This window comes from Syzygium oleosum, unplaced genomic scaffold, assembly GCF_021117445.2.
Source record: "Syzygium oleosum isolate NSW1041296 unplaced genomic scaffold, Sole_v2.1 Sole_v2.01, whole genome shotgun sequence".
Taxonomy (NCBI): domain Eukaryota; kingdom Viridiplantae; phylum Streptophyta; class Magnoliopsida; order Myrtales; family Myrtaceae; genus Syzygium; species Syzygium oleosum.
The window spans coordinates 3397371-3413031 of record NW_026607485.1 but is presented as its reverse complement, the minus strand read 5'-3'; the positions used below and the strand labels follow the sequence as shown (position 1 = coordinate 3413031).

General features: G+C 44.6%; 1 pseudogene; it reads right to left on the bottom strand.

Moving 5' to 3' along the window:
* Nucleotides 1–376: 376 nt before the first annotated feature.
* LOC115690065 (ATP-dependent DNA helicase Q-like 1) lies at nucleotides 377–3791 on the bottom strand (annotated as a pseudogene).
* Nucleotides 3792–15661: the final 11870 nt, after the last annotated feature.

Below are 15661 nucleotides of genomic sequence, written 5' to 3'. Positions count from 1 at the left end.
AAAAGAATAAAAGGTCGTGCCGAGATCTGCCAACTTTTTGTGAACCTCCTAAACAACTGGACCATTGTGGCCAGACTCCTGGGATTTGCCCAGTAACTATTGTGGCTTCTTCAGGTGTCTACAGTTGCTTCACCGAACAACCAACCCTGTACAATACTCAGACATTCTTCAAGCTGCGTATTTGGTCCATGAAATTACACAGGCCAATCCCAAGCCAAATCTAGGTCCATGAATCATAAACTCAAGCCACAAGCTTAACAATCTCAAACTGGTGGGGGCAGAAAGGAGTGAGACAACTTCATAGTTTTCAGAAGCATACCATGGATTCTAAAGATCGTCTAGCCAGAAATTGAGTGGATGAATTGCTCGGAGTACTGCTTCTATCAGGAACATAGCATATGGATTTCCTGCCCATTTTACTGCCAAATATTTCATCTTCACCCTCACTGCCAGTGGACGAATCTACCTCAAGAAAAGTTTGATTTTTCTCAGGTTGTGGAGAATCTTCTATAATAGTAACATCGTGCACAACATTGCACCCACCGTCATTACAGATATCTTGGCCAAACATATCAGCCAAAACTCCACAAGCTTCTGATTCCGCAGCTTGCAAATCATCCCAATCTTCAGTATCTTGCATAGTTTCGGCAAGTTCTGCTAGAAAGTCATCGCCGCAGTGCTCCACAGTGATAAACTCTCAACCTTCGTCACCTTAAAAAAAAAAACCAAATGAAGAAAGAGATGATTTTGCAAGTCAATAACACTACTCCGCCAAACCCACAAAGAAATGACAATGAGATTACCGCTCGACGAACAAAGTTTAACTAGCTCTGGTCCGTTCAATTCCAAAGTAGACCATTTCGCAGCCATCATCAGATCACTGACCAACCGCAATAAATCTCCTTATTTAGGAACGCACGATCGATCAATACACAAATTATCCACGCCAATTACGCCATTCCCTAATCACCAGATACCACCCAATTTGGCCAATAACCAAGAAAAGCCCACCATCCAAAGTAGCCTCAACATTTGAAGCAGGAACCGTGCCAGACATTTTGTTCGTCAGCAATACCACTCCACTAAGCACCCTATTCTACAGCCATCGTCATCGCGGTGGACGATGGAAATACCTACACAACCTCTGCAAACGCTAATCTCGGCATAAAAAAAATGGGCGACGAAGAGACGATTCGAGTTACCGTAGAGGGAAACGAGGCGGTCCAAGCACTTGGTGGCGGACTGCTGGTCGAAGCCGAAATCGAGAGCCAAGCTCAGCAACCGAGCTTTCTCTACCTCCTCCAACCCCCCGATCCTCCATGGAATGGAATCTCTCAACGTGTGCTCGATGCGATTGGATGTATGGATCGATCGATGGTGCACGAGCGGGAATGGAATGGAATCGATCGCTAGTCTCTCTCTGGAGAGCGCGCACTCGAAGTGATCTTTGCGCGAAAACCTTCCCGGCGATGGCGGGATTGGATGATGTTTGTTTTGCCCTTCGACAATTCCGTTTTCGCGCCCTGAAGTTCGTTGGAAGTTCTATTTTTGCCCCCCCCCCCCCCCCCTCATAAGTTTTTCTGGTTTCATTTGACACCCTTGGGTCGAGTCTGTTCGGTGGGAGCCTCTTCTTTTTGCGTTATTCTTCTTTGGTTTTCATTTCACGTCTACGTTATTTTTACCTTTACATATATATTAATATAAATATTGCAATGGAATGATTTTCAAAAAATTTAGGAAAAATAGTGTTTCCAACACTACTTTACTGTTTGGCAAAAAATATAAAAAAAAACTTTATTATGGCCAAAATCTCTCGATGACGATGGAAATTTCGTAAGTCAAAGCTCTGTCTTATAGGATCGGTCTTGCATTCAACGTAGTCTGTGGACCGTTGGATAAAATGGGAAAAAACGTGATCCGTCAAATCTGTTTTGCAAAAGTCGATTTTCTGTCATCACTTTCGGACATTAAAAGGAAAGTTACAAATGCAAACGTGATTAACTTAACATTTAACTAAGAAAAGTTACGATGAGTAAGGAAAATTACTGAGACTTAGTTCTTGAAACTTTACCAAGTGAAAAGGAGAGTTACAATCAATATTAGATATTTTACTAAAAATTCACAAGAGAAATTTATTACTAATTATATTTATGGAATTTTACCCAACGTAGGTTTCGGAGGTTTTATGACCTCCAAAGAAAAAGTGCACCCTCCAATGAAAACCTGTGAAAGGATGTTTTACAGGTAAAATTACTATTAACAGGGACAATTTAGTCGCCACAGGAAAATATCCAGTAATTTACTAACCATAGGAAAAGATATTTACCCAAAACTTTGGCAGATTAGTATACTTTGGGGAATATTGCAAATCATATGACCTACAGAACTTACGATGACAAAAGAAAAATTACTTCTTGTGAAGAAAAGTCGTGAAATTGATATATATATGCGGTAAATTATTGTGTGGAAAAGTAGTAGGAAATTTAAGTATACCAAATAAGAATCACCATTAATTAGACTGGATCCAATCCCATTTTCCCTTTTCATCTTGTTGTTGTCGATTGTTCAACTGATTCTTGCCAATCTGTAGATGGTTTTGAGTTGCGAGAATATGGAGGATTTTGTTCTACTCAAAAGCTTTCTTTCTTTGCCTTTTTCTCTCTGTATTGTTTAGTTATGGTGTATGCTTAGCGTTTGTGATTCTTCACATTAAGCAACTGCTGGACGATCAGCTTATGTGATTTTACTGCCAAATTTGCCGACTCCTGCACAATAGCCAGTTATGGGGGGCCACTTGTGTTTTAGGTTATTGTTTCTTGAGAAATTTGTTCCTCTTGAGGTTGAGCTTGATTCTAGCTACGTGGGGATTGAGTTGAGCTGAGCCTGAACATTTCAAATAAAGGGAAGAGCCAGAGCAAAGCAAACAGAGGAATGCATCAATTCATTTTAGGGTGTTCTCTCGTGGTGCTTGTCACCACTTCTTCTTTCTGCGTTCGCTTCTAATCTTCGCAAGAAGAGGAAAACGAGCGGAAGCAATACAAATGCAGAAAATGAGAGCACTGCCGGAGCATCTACGTATCCGTTCATCTCTCTCCAACACCAAGAGGAGCAAGAAAGTGATCCCTATGATGTTATTTTTAGCTTTAAAGTCTTAGGTACTCACAAGGGCTTTGCCGATCACCTCCTCTGCCACAATTTCATTAATGTCGGAACCGTACCTATGCTTGTGTTTTGGGATGATAACAGCCTCCCTGTTGGCAAGGGGTTGGTTCACGGTTCCTTGATGCGATCACATGGTCTAAAGTTTTGATGCCTATAATATCTAAAAATTATGCTTCTAAAAGATGATGCCTTCTCAAGGCAAGAAAAGCACAGGACATTTAATCTTGCTTATTTTTTACGAAGTGGACCTATCATGTGTGAGATACCTAAAAGGTTTCAACAGATGCTGATGGACCTGATGGAAATTTAGAAAGCTTCAACTCTTTAAATTATCTTGATCTCTCTTGTGTTCACTATATGTTTCTACTTGCATTTGATTCTCTCTGTTTAAAGCCTTGTTGGTGGTAGTTAGTCTATAAGAGTGAATGTATCTTTGATATAAACTGAACATGTTTGCGTATTCGTCTATTATTTGATCTCATTACTTTACCCATTTGATAGAAGCATCCATCCTTCATAAATTATTTCTGCATCTGCCAAAGTTTATTTGCATCTAAAACAATAGCCTTGACACCAATAACCGTAAGTTTGCCCTCTTGAATCTTGGAATCAAGAATGACATCATCCATTTTCGCGACAATGCAATTTGTCCAAAGATTTACCCATTTCTTGTAGAGGCTAGCAAAACAAGGGAAAATTCCAATTAAGGATCCCAAGTAGGGTTTTTTTTTCTCAAAAAAGGACCTCAAGTGGACATAGTATTAAATAAAGACATTAAATGTCCAATCAGTCTCAAATAAAGACCCGAAGTGCTCAATTAGTCTCAAGTAAGGGCCTGGGTTCACCGGCTGGTCAAATGCTCACCGGCCGGTGAGCACATTACTATTCCGGCTACCGGAATAAGGGCAATTTCGTCTTTTTCTTCTTCGTTTTTCCTTTTTCTATTTTTTTTCTTTTCCTTTTCCTTTTCCTTTTATGTTTTTTTTTCCTTTCTTCCCTCCGGCAGCCATAGCCGGGGCCGACGGAGATCGCTGGCCTCAGGCGGAGGCTGCCCTCGCCGGCGTCAGGTGAGGACCGCCCTCGCTTGGGCGGGCGAGGGCTGTCACGCCCCGAACCCCAACGAGTTCGCGACACCCCTTCCACGGTCGTATTGAACGCGACGTCCCAGGACGCGTCGCCGACCCAAACGAACTACGCAAGCGGAAGCGAAATAAAACAACCCAGACAGTAAAATATGACGAAGGGATAGCACAAAACAATAATTCCAAATACACAACATTAAAACGGAGTAGTGGTTGGATATCCTACTTCGCTATACAAAAGAGGGGCACACAAAAATATGAGGCAACTTGACCCGTCCTTGATCTCCGAGATACCCTTGCAGCTTCTCCAGTCACTCATGGTCGCGGATCTGAAATGGTTATATAATAACCGTGAGAACGAGTCTCAATAAGCAACCCCCTATACCCCACGTAGGCCAATGCGTACCCAGACAAGTCGTACATGCAATCTACCCCATAACATATAAAATTCACGTCATTGTACTTACCTCGCCATCAAACGCATGCTCTGCACGTTAGTTAAACGTGACAATGCAATATTAATAGTCTAATAACATATCACAATCACTCAAGCACCAACCACACTAGCACTCAATCAATCCAACCAATTCAATCACACATTCAATCAGCCAGTCCAATCAATTCAATCACACTCAACTCGCATACGTGGCCGAACAACTTTCCACGACCTCCCAGGTCCTTTCACACTGCCCGCGCCACTGCGCCTCAGGCCCAATCTCACAGCCCGCGCCACTGCGCCTCAGGCTCAGCCCTTAGATCAAGCCGGGCTCGGTCCCGCGTAACCACGCCTCAGGACATTTTTCCCCTTCCATTGACCCGCGTAACCTACGCCTCAGGTCTGGTCATGCCTTTCTCGCCACACCCGCGTAACTACGCCTCAGGTTGGCAGCCCTCCGATCAATCCGGGCTTTTCTCATGCACATGCACCATAACACAATTCGCAATTTTCACAAGTCGTACCAATTAAATTCAAGGCATGCTCACCACAATATTCCACCAACCCGACCTTCAAGTCGGTCACATTCAGCTATCAATTCCACTCACAACCGCCACGATAAGCCAATCATTGACTCACCACAATAGCCACAAATATGCACCCTCAATCATCCCAATTTCAAATCACAAGCTCACGATTCCAACATTCAAGTCAACACATTCAATTAATCCAATTCACCCACAAGCGCCACGACAATTATCTCAGTCAATCCCTAAATTAGCCACACAATTACCGCCACAATAATTCACAAATTGAGCACAATCAGTCAAATTAGCCACGCCTAATTTAATTTCTAACCCGGTACCAAGCACATCCTAAACAAGTCTAAAAAAATACACATAGTCCTAAATAAGGAATAGGAGGTCACTTACTTGGTTTTGGCCCGGAGAAAATCGGCTCGGGCCTAAAATGGCCCGGGTGAACAGTGCCGAACTAGGCGCGGGCACGGTGGCCGGCCAACATGGGCACGGTGACCGATCGGCGTGCCTGGCGCGCGGGCGCGGTGGCCGAACGGTGTGCCCGGGGCGCACGGGCGAGCGGGATGGGCGACGTGCCCGGGCGACGAGCCGGCTGAACGGGCAACGCGCCGGGTGCACAGGCGAGCGGCCGAACGGGACGGGCCAAGGGCCGAGCAGCGGGCGAGTGGCCTGGTTGAGCGGGTGACAGGCCTGGCCATGGCCTGGGCTGGCCGGCGGGGCCGGGCCGGTCGGGCCGGGGCGCGCGGCGACGGCGGCGACGGACGACGCCGCGACGACGAGCCGGAGGGGAGGAAAGGTGAGTCGAGGGGGGGTGGTGACAGAAAGAGAGAGAGAGATCGGGGCTGAGGGAGAGGGGCAAACCGGCGGCGACGGGGCGGCACGGCGGCGATTGGCTGGGTGGCGGTGCTAGGCGAGCGGCCGGACGAACTGGCCGGCGGCTGGGACTCGCCGGACGTGGCGGCTGGGACTCACTAGACGCGGCGGCTGGACGGTCGGAGCCGAAACGGGGGAGGGACCGGGGAAGAGAGAAACAGGGGGAGGGACTGGTCGCGCGGCGGCCGGAGGCGGCACGGCGGCGTCACGGGTGGCCGGCAACAGAGGACAAAGCCGCTGGGCGGGGCAAGGGCCGCGGCGGCCGCAGGCTGCGGCGGACAGGCTTCGGAAGTGCCGCTGCAAGTGCACACGCAGAGCAGCTGCAGATGTGGCGGACGAGCAAGGCGGTCAGCACGTCGCCGATTTAGCGGCGGTCGCGGCGACGAGCGGCGTCACGGCTCGGTCGGGAGACGGTGGCGCGAGGCGGACGGCGAAGGGCGGTCGGCGGCGATTGGTCGGACGAGCAAAGGCAGAAGCAGAACCAGTCGGGGTCGACGAAGGAAGAAGGAAGAAGGAAGAAGAAGGAGAGAGAAGGAAGAAGAAAAAGAGAAAGAAGGAGAGAGAGAGGAGTGGATGAGTCTGACAAGGGGGGCCAAACGTGCGCAAGGGGGAGGGTGACCGGGGAGAGAGAGAGAGAGAAAGTAATTATCGCGATCCAACGGTCACGATTCAAACTCGAAAACGATCTAACGGCCCACGAAAATCCTAATTAATAATATAGGAAAAAAAAGCCAAAAGAAAATAACCCAAAACACACTACGAGGGAGGTCTACTAGTCCAAATCCGCACCCGGTCAAAAATCCACTTTTCACATATCCCGGGTAATCTCGAGGCTGGCCACAATAATATCGACACCGTCCAATTTATTTCGTCCCGGAACTCCCAGAAATTCGACACCAAAGTTTGGGCTCTAAATAACGGCCAAATTCGATCGAGCGCGATTCTAGCGAAATCTCAATTTTAAAACAATAACCGAGAGTGATCAGTTCCCGGGCGAGATTTTACTATAAGCACACTGACGAATTACACGTTTTATAAATCCCAACTATGGGCCGAAATTCGGAATGTCACAACTCTTCCCCCCTTACAAAAATTTCGTCCTCGAAATTTACAATCCAACCCAACTATTCAAACAAATGGGGGTACTGGTGTCGCATCAACTCTTCACTTTCCCACGTCACACCTTCGGTTCCATGGTGTTCCCAAATCACTTTAACCATCGGAATTGTCTTGTTCCGCAACACTCGCTCCATTCTGTCCTCGATCCGAACTGACTTTTCCACGTACGACACTCTGTCGTCCACGTCTATTTCCTCGTAGTTCAGCACGTGGGTCGAGTCCGGTTCATACTTTCTTAACATTGACACGTAGAAGACGTTATGAACTTGTGACAAATTCGGCGGTAAGGCGAGACGATATGCCAACGTCCCAATCCTTTCCAAAATCTCGAATGGGCCTATATACCTTGGACTTAGTTTCCCTTTCTTGCCAAACCGAGATAGTCCTCTCATCGGCGAGACCTTAAGAAACACATGGTCGCCAACTCGAAACTCCAACGGTCTACGCCTTCGGTCTGCGTAACTTTTCTGACGGCTCTGAGCTGTTCTTAGCCTTTCCCGGATAATCTTTACATTTTCTACCGACTGTTGAACCAACTCTGGACCCGTTATACTTCTTTCCCCCACTTCATCCCAACACAACGGTGTTCTACACGCTCTGCCATAAAGTGCTTCAAACGGCGCCATCCCAATACTCTGCTGAAAGCTGTTATTGTAGGCGAATTCGACCAAATGCATCTGTTCCTCCCAACCACCTTTAAAATCCAAAACACATGCTCGCAGCATGTCTTCCAATGTCTGAATCGTCCTTTCAGACTGGCCGTCCGTCTGAGGATGATAGGCCGTACTGAATTGCAACTTAGTCCCCATGGCCAATTGCAGACTTTTCCAAAAATTCGCAGTAAACCAGGGATCACGGTCCGAAGTGATCGATACCGGTACTCCATGCAATCGGACTACCTGCCGTACATATAAATCTCCATATCTTTCTAGCTCAAAATCCTTTCGCACTGCCAAGAAGTGCGCTGACTTGGTTAATCTGTCCACTATCACCCAAATAGAGTCGTGTCCCCTCTGGCTCCTTGGCAATCCCGTTACAAAATCCATTATAATATGTTCCCATTTCCATTCTGGGATTTCCAACGGCTACAACATCCCACCAGGCTTACAATGCTGTGCCTTCACTTGTTGGCACGTCAAGCACTTAGCCACATGCCTGGCCACATCCGCTTTCATTCCGTTCCACCAATAGTGCTGTCGGAGATTCTGGTACATCTTCGTGCTGCCCGGATGAATGCTATAATTGCTCCTATGAGCTTCCGATAAAATCTCTTCCTTAAGCTCCAAATCATCGGGCACGCACAACCGTCCTCGAAACTTAAGAATTCCGTCCTCGGACGCTTGGAAGTCCGGTTTCCTCTTAGTGCCATCCATCTCCAGAATTTTCTGAATCTCAGGGTCCGTAGACTGTAACGCCTTAATCTTGGTTTGCACTTCCGGTTCAATCCTTAACGTTGCCACCAAACTGGAGAGGCGTCTTACCTCGAACTTAAACTCTGAGTCTCGCGCTTCTTCCAATAAAATCCACTCTTTGACTATTAATTGCGCGATGCTCGATTTCCGGCTTAAGGCATCCGCTACCCGGTTGGCTTTTCCGGGATTATACAAAATATCACAGTCATAGTCCTTCAAAAGCTCCATCCAACGCCTTTGCCTCATATTCAATTCTTTCTGCGAAAATAAATACTTGAGACTCTGATGGTCCGTATAAATTTGGAACCTTTCTCCATATAAATAGTGCCTCCAAATCTTAAGTGCGAAAACAATTGCTGCCAATTCCAAGTCGTGAGTTGGGTAGTTCATCTCATGAGGCCTTAACTGACGCGATGCATAAGTAACCACCCTTCCATGTTGCATTAGCACGCATCCCAATCCTTTGAGCGAAGCATCGCTATAAATCTCATATCCTCCCGGTCCTGAAGGGATCATTAGCACTGGCGCAGTCGTCAATCTCTGCTTCAACTCCTGAAAGCTCTCTTCGCACTTCTCCATCCATTCAAACTTAGTCTCCTTCTTAAGCAACCTTGTCAATGGAGTGGCTATTGCTGAGAATCTTTCCACAAATCGTCTATAGTAACCTACCAGTCCTAAGAAGCTTCGAACCTCAGTAACCGTCGTCGGTCTCGGCCAATCCATCACTGCTTCAATCTTTGCCGGATCCACGGAGATTCCTTCTCCGGAAATTACATGCCCAAGAAATGCTACTCGGTTCAGCCAAAACTCGCACTTGCTAAACTTAGCATACAGTGCATGCTCTCTTAACGTTCGTAGAACCTTTTCCAAGTGTACCTCATGTTCCTCGGGGCTCTTTGAATACACCAAAATATCATCTATGAAGACTGTTGGGAAAACTCAATTCCCGATCGTCGCGTTCGAAACATATTCGGAACGAATTCGATCAATGCGGAAAACGTTCCCAAGGATCATCAACTTGTATCACCGATCATACAGGCATATCACACAACGAACATACCCGGTATTGTCACAGATTAAGTGCCACTTTGCGCTTGAGAGTTCTTCGATCGTCTTTCGTACTCACGTGCGTTCCGAAGCAAAAGCAGAGAATACGTTGTATTGAAGGAGTGTGTTTGCACATATGAAAATCACTTCTGTTTTACAAGGGGTGCCTTCTATTATAAATAGACAAATAACTACCTCGTGGGCCCTTGTGGCTCACGGGCCGGGTTTGGCCCATCTTGGGCGGTCCACCCAATATGTCTTACATCTCCCACTCGCCCACGATGGGCTAAACACAACTCTCTTCCTTGCAAAGTTCATATTGGCAAATAATCCGTGCGACCAACATACTACGAGAGCTCGTTGTTATACATCTGTTAGGAATATATAACAGCTCAAATTGGGCATTATCCAGAGTAGAATTAGTATGCAGTTCCCTAGATCAATCAGTCACATTTTTATCTCTCTTGATCTCTTTTAGTATCTCGTATATTGTATTCACAACTATGATTTACTCAAAATCATAATTGGTCGACCTGTGAATACAAATATAGAATGTGACATCATAAATTAAATTGATCTTCCTCTTTCCTTAAACCTCTCCATTTCAGTCCAACTCGCTTTTCTAGAAATGCCCTATTAGACCGAATTATCATGATCATCGGCAACATCCTAAGATAGCAAACACTGAATAGAAATTTTGAGAATAAGTAAGAGTCGTGAGGGCACTTTAATTGAGAAGAACTATTTTCTTCAAGAGTCTCACACGACTTAAAAATTGAGATCACAAATTTTTGCCAACTCTTATCGGTCGTCCCATGCATACGTAATATGAAATACGTATTACGGTATTCTCTCCTTTTCCCATAGAGCGTATATCTTTACTCTCAATACCGTACAGATGATAGTTTAGATATACTCAATGTCTAACTTGAGTTCACCAATCTACTCTATTCATAAGCATCTATCAGAACTCACATCTGGCATTAAAGACAGGTAAGGTGAAATATGTGAGTCATTTCACTTTCGGACATAATAATCCATATGTCCTCATCTTAACATTCTGTTAAGGCGACGTTCATGCTTCAAGCTTGAGCTCTCAATTATCACATAGATAACAAGCTTAAAACTATCTCATCTCTATTCATCACACAGTGAGTAGAGGCGATTACCCGTGTGAGTGGGCTAATCTCTCATCTGTCCGACATACCTTTTCAATATAATGCACTCAGCATCGACATTCACAAACGTCATACAAACTTATAGGCATTGATAATAACAAACTTCATTAATAGTGAACATTCTGGGAAAATTATAATATTCAGTACATCATATTCTACACAGTCCTAGAGATCTCACATGACCATGGAAAACTTCTCTAGGAATCGATTTCGTCATAGGATCTGCTATCATCCTTTGTGTAGATATGTACTTCACGTTCACTTCCTTTCGTGCAACCATGTCCTTGACATAGTTATACTTGATATCTATATGTTTGGTCTTTCCATGGTACTTGGGATCCTTAGTGTACGCTATTGCTGCTTGGCTATCGCAATAGACCAATACTGGGTTTGCAGCATTCTCAGTAACACCTAAGTGATCCAAAAATCTTCTAAGCCAAACAGCTTCTTGTGCCGCTGCTGATAGAGCCACGAACTCGGCTTCCATTGTAGATAAGGCTACACACCATTGTTTCTTACTGCTCCAAGATATGGCGCCATTATTCAGTAAGAATACGTATCCAGAAGTAGATTTCCTTTCTTTTAAATCTCCTCCCCAGTCAGCATCAGTATAGCCTTCAAGGTGTAGATCACTTCCTTGATAAGTCAGCGCATAGTCGGCACTTCCCTTTAGATATTTGAGGATTCTTTTGACGGCGATCCAATGTGCTTGACCTGGATTGGATTGGTATCTACTTACCATTCCAACTGCATAACAAATATCAGGTCTTGTACACATCATAGTGTACATCAAGCTTCCGACAGCACTAGCATATGGAACTTGTTCCATTTGCTCCTTTTCTTGTGAAGTCTTAGGACACATTCTGTCGCTTAATGCTTCGCCCTTTGCAATAGGAGTATCTATTGGTTTACAGTCTTGCATACGAAATCGCTCAAGGATTTTATTCACATACGTCTCTTGTGAAAGGGATAGAGATTTCTTTGAGCGATCTCTTGAAATCTTAACTCCAAGAATGTATGCAGCTTCACCCATATCTTTCATCTCAAAATTGGAAGATAACCAATTCTTGACTGTATTAACCAACTCCATACTGCTTCCGGCAATTAGTATATCATCAACATATAATGACAAGATCACAAATTGATCTTTGGATCTTTTGATATATACACAATTGTCTTCACTAATCATTACAAAATCATATGCCATTATGGCATTGTGAAAACGTATATACCATTGTCTCGAAGACTGCTTAAGGCCATATATCGACCTCAATAGTCGACACACTTTGTGCTCCTGGCCTTTTGTAATGAAACCAACAAGTTGTTCCATATAAATTTCTTCCTCTAATTCTCCATTGAGGAATGCAGTCTTTACATCCATTTGATGTAATTCAAGATCCATACTAGCTACTATTGCCAGAATAAGGCGAATAGAGGTAAATCAAACCACAGGAGAAAAAGTTTCTTCAAAGTCAACTCCTTCCTGTTGATTATATCCTTTCGCCACAAGGCGAGCCTTATACCTCTCTATTGAGCCATCAGCCTTACGCTTTATTTTGAGAACCCACTTGTTCCCAATGGCTTTGCGTCCTTTTGGAAGGTCAACCAATTCCCAAACTTGGTTTGATCTTAATAACTCCATTTCCTCTTCCATTGCATGTATCCATTCTTCCTTATCAGGGCACTTTAGAGCATCGTTCACATTCTTCGGCTCATCTTCATCTTGTGGGGCGATCATGAAAGCTTCTCCTTCAATGTCAAAACGTCGACGGGGAATCCTATTACGACTTGACTGTCGTATGGAATGATGTACTTCTGATGATTCACCCCGTTCCATTGCGCTCCCACTCGAATGAGATAATGGTGGTGTCGTCTCTTTAAGTGGTTGCAATTGAGACTGGGTTGCATTCAACTCTCCATTTGTCACAATGCTCCCACTAACTTCACTATCACGATCCACAGATTCGTATAGTGAGTAATCACCACCTACTTCGCCCTTTTTAGGAAATTCATTCTCTAAGAATGTGACATCCCGTGATTCAAATTCAGTTATACTTCCGCTTTCTTGCTCACCTATGAATACATATCCTTATTCAGTTCAGCCACTATGTTCTTAGTTGCTGAAGCCATCGTATCTGAACATTTTAGACACATACGCACGAGTTATTAAAGCCTATCTAAATGCTTCATCAGCATCATGATTACATAAACTAATCATATTAATGAATAGTTTCACAAAAGGTCTTAGAGTCGAAAGTTCACTATGTTCCCAATCATCGTCTAAAAAACCCAATTTGAAATTACCATTAACATAATCATTTATGTAAAGAAATTGATTCTTCAAAAGTTACACAAACTTTGAAGAACTTCCCACATATAACATAACATGTGATATGGCAATATAAAATGAGAAATCACAAAAATTCATAGCCATATATGTATTTCATAACACATTCACAAATATTTAAGAACATGTAATAACAACTTGAAACATATACAGAATTGATTCCAAATCCCAAAAGAACAACATCAAGTGTACCAATCTAACACATAGATAGGAAATGACTCATAAAATTCTTTAGAAAGTTTTATTTTCTTCGGAACATAAACAGAGGCTCCCGGAAAACCCCTAGATCCAGGCCATGATTTGCGCCTCGACCCATTCAATGCAAGGGTTGATGTTCTTCTTGCCCCAACCCTTATGTATTCTTGCACAAAATTCTCCACAAGCATCTTATAGCTTGGACCATTTAAGGTTTCTTTAACCTTATCAAGCATTCTTCTCAACTCATCAGGCATAGTGCATTTTAAGGCTCCGACCATTACATATTCCGGCATTACAAAACCGTTCCAAATGATATCCTGTATCATTTTGTTGACCTTGATGATGTGTGTCATCATATCATCTTTAGCGTCCCATCGATAAAGTGCTAGCTTGACTCTTAGGTTTTCAAGCTTCTCCTTTTGAGCTGCCGTTCTGGGGATTATCGGAGTGCGTCTCAAATGTACCATTGTTCCTGCAACGAATGCAGAACGAAGGATTACTTATAATCCATGATACATTAAGATAAGGAATGCTTATTCATATACATATAATCTAGCACTTGTATTTCAAAAAACTATAGAGAAATACTAGAGAAAATGCCAAAATATACCCCTAAGTATGTGTACATAGGGTTTATCGTGCATTTTCACATTCATAAGTGCAGCAAAAATGTAATATGAATACACCATAACGTAGAGCATTCCGATACGAGCACGTCGATACCAAGAACGCCCAAATCAGAGTTCAAATGAGCTCGAACGGGCCAAAAGAAATAACTTGGTCATTCTGCCGGTTTGAACCGGTCCGGTCCGACCGGCTTGACCGGTCCGGTTCGACCGGTTTGACCGTTCCGAACGTTGACCGGTCAACGGTCAACCGGTTCGGTCAACGGTCAACCGGGTCGGGTCAACGGGCCGGGTCAAACGGTCAACCGGGTCGGGTCAAACGGTCAACCGGGTCGGGATCTCGGGTCGGGTCAATGGTCCGCTTCTGATGACGTCACGATGACGTCATCATCGGCGGTTAGCGGCGACCGACGCGCCCTTTCGCAGGGCCGCGCGTGGTACGCACGCGCCGTCGCGCGCACGGGCCTTGCCGGCGCGTGAGGGCGCGTGCGGCGTCCTCCGGCGACGTGCCGCCCATCATTTTGCTCGTCTCGACGAGCCTTTTCTGTTTATACAATAAAATTTAAGTTTTGACGAAAAAACAAAAATCGAAACATGTATGAACAGTTCGGCGACGCGACGAAAACGAACCAAAAACAAGGCCGAAACAAAAAAACAAGCAGTATACACTTCAATGGAAGAGACGGTACACATGCATGATCGGGAAACAAGTCAACGGGCTCTGATACCAATGTTGGGAAAACTCAATTCCCGATCATCGCGTTCGAAACATATTCGGAACGAATTTGATCAATGCGGAAAACGTGCCCAAGGATCATCAACTTGTATCACCGATCATACAGGCATATCACACAACGAACATACCTGGTATTGTCACAGATTAAGTGCCACTTTGCGCTTGAGAGTTCTTCGATCGTCTTTCGTACTCACGTGCGTTCTGAAGCAAAAGCAGAGAATACGTTGTATCGAAGGAGTGTGTTTGCACATATGAAAAATCACCTCTGTTTCCCAAGGGGTGCCTTCTATTATAGATAGACAAATAACTACCTCGTGGGCCCTTGTGGCTCACGGGCCGGGTTTGGCCCATCTTGGGCGGTCCACCCAATATGTCTTACAAAGACGATGACGAACTGATCCAAAAACTCCTTGAATACCCGATTCATTAAGTCCATAAAAGCAGCAGGGGCATTAGTCAGTCCAAACGGCATTACCGTGAATTCATAGTGCCCATACCTCGTCCTGAATGCCGTCTTTGGGATATCCTCCTTTTTAATCCTCAGTTGATGGTACCCCGTCCTCAAGTCGATCTTTGAAAACATCGATGATCCTTGCAACTGATCAAATAGGTCATCTATCCTTGGTAATGGGTACTTATTCTTAATGGTCACCTGATTTAACTGTCTGTAGTCTATGCACAACCTCAAAGATCCATATTTCTTTCTCACGAATAACACCGGTGCTCCCCATGGAGACGCACTCGGGCGGATAAAGCCTCTATCTAGCAACTCATGCATTTGGACCTTCAATTCCTTCAATTCAGACAGTGACATCCTATAGGGCGCTTTTGAGATTGGTTCCGTCCCTGGGGCTAACTCAATCACGAACTCCACTTCTCTATCAGGTGGCAGTCCCGGTAATTCCT